The sequence below is a fragment of the Echinops telfairi genome, unplaced genomic scaffold (assembly GCF_000313985.2).
Source record: "Echinops telfairi isolate 266 unplaced genomic scaffold, ASM31398v2 ScPeMD7_7469;HRSCAF=8507_0, whole genome shotgun sequence".
Taxonomy (NCBI): domain Eukaryota; kingdom Metazoa; phylum Chordata; class Mammalia; order Afrosoricida; family Tenrecidae; genus Echinops; species Echinops telfairi.
Window position 1 is genome coordinate 93,638,496 of NW_022111372.1, and position 2,103 is coordinate 93,640,598.

Consider the following 2,103-nt stretch of genomic DNA (forward strand, 5'->3'; position numbering starts at 1 on the left):
GAACTATAGAAAGCAAGCATTCTATATTTGGTTTGTATAAGGCGAGCTCTCACCCCTATTCATGGAAAAAGGAAACAAGAGTCGCACGTGGAATAATAGGGCTTTGAGGGTTTCTTTTGAAGACCCCTGAAAATTAGTCGGGAGGTATTAGAATTTTCAATGTTGCTTTGAGCCCCCAAACCCTTAAAGTTCTGAATGTTCTGGGAGTATCAGGAATGATTTCAAATCACACCCTGCGTATCAAAGCAGGATAGAAAAGCTGACAAACTATTACACCCCCCCACGGAGATACTCAGAGGCGCTGGAGTAGCTATCTGACCATTCCCCAGGCGTGCTGGGCAGTCACAGCCTCCCACCTCTACACCTCAGGGGGGCAGGCGCACTGCTCTCTCTCCTTCGAACACTGCTATAGTATTACTATAAATCACAGCCCTGGAGATGCCATTTTCAATTTAAAATACTCCCCTAAAACTTTAGAATTTTGCAAAAGACTGAAAATTAAAGAACAGCAACGGTCCCTCATCAAAGTCCCTAGCAGGACAGCAGTATTTAGATGGCAGGGTGTCCCTTGCACTTGGCGGCCATTTGTTATGTCTTAGATGCAAGAGGAAGAAGACTGAATCATTATTCTGATTTCCTTCTAACTGAAGAACCCAGGGACTAGGCAGAAGTATCATCATCCCCGAGTTCCCATTAGACGAGAGCTACAGAATCTATTATTAAAAGAAGAAAAATCTGTCAGGATTATTTTGGGCATCGATGGATTAAAGGAAATTTGTAGGTAATTCTAGTATCCTTTGAAAAGAGGTAGATTTACAGCAACCCAAAAGGACTAACTTGTCTTTGGTAGGTAAGAGTTCAACCTGAGGCTTGGAAGTAAACAAATTGCAATCAGGTAAAAAGATGATGATAGTAATGAGATAAAACATCCCAAAACAACTGATAAGACGCTTAAAAAGTTATTATGTCCTAGAGACAAAAGCTTCTCACAGGCATCTGGGACCAGGCCCATGGTGCCAAGATCTATTTGTGTCCAGACTTTGACTACTCAACTTTATGACATGCCACACATTTTAAAACCTGTGATCAAATTTATTCCTCTTAAAAAAAATCATAAACACCATGTACAACTGCTTCCTTTGGTATTACACTGGAAGAACTGGGTGGTTCCCTGTTACCATTACTGACTGTTTTGATGAAAGATTCTACAGAAGGACCCTGGATCAGAAAGAAGCAGGGTAACAGAACACAATTTCAAATTCTCACAGATTGTAGATTTTGTGGCCCCATGGAGGGAAGAATGAACCCCTGAAACTACTGACCTGAAATAACCTTCTGAAAGGGGAAACAGGAATGTGTGAGTTGATGTTAAAGAAAGTGGGAAGAGTCGCATCATTTGAAGAATGTGGTCATCAATGTCACGTAACTGTATGTGTACGAACTGGTGGATGGTTTACTGTGCATGTTCTTCACAAATTGACTTTTCAACAGAAATCATAAACACAAGTTAAAAATTTCTTTCAAATCAAAGCATATGCTTGCTTGAATAAACTGCTTTGTCAAACATAAGCCTATTATGACTTGCACGCTTTAACTTTGATAAGAAATACCCTGTGAGTGCACTCTACCATGCACATATCTGATGCATATCTAACTACATTACGGAAGGACTGATGCTTTGTTACTCACTTTACATTATGGAACAAGTAATGCTTCATATAGTGCCTGATGCATGAAAAATGTTGTATGGTAGTTACACAATCTGGTGTCAATTTGAAGATGTAGAGTGAAGGGGTGGAATCTAGCCTGTCAATCATTGTATAGCCAATGAGGCCTCTGTGCGGGCATGGCCTTCTCCTGAGAATTCTGGGAACTCTCCAGTATTTCCTCCCTGGAGGCGGGAGGCACATTCTCTCTGTTCATTCCCTGAGATGCTCTACTGACAAGACACATGGCTGATAGACCCCATGACTTGGGAACTGGAGGAGCCACATGGAGACCCCTGGCAGTGCTGAGATGCATATACCATCAATGAGTACACAAGACTTTGCACCCACTGGCCTATGAGCTTCCTGTATTTGACATTGCATGTGTTTCGTGAAT

At 41.6% G+C, this 2,103-nt stretch overlaps 1 protein-coding gene across 1 annotated transcript in view; it reads right to left on the minus strand.

Moving 5' to 3' along the window:
* NDFIP1 (Nedd4 family interacting protein 1) overlaps positions 1-2,103 on the minus strand; it is a 95,186-nt gene that overhangs the window by 3,487 nt on the left and 89,596 nt on the right. The window lies entirely within an intron of this gene.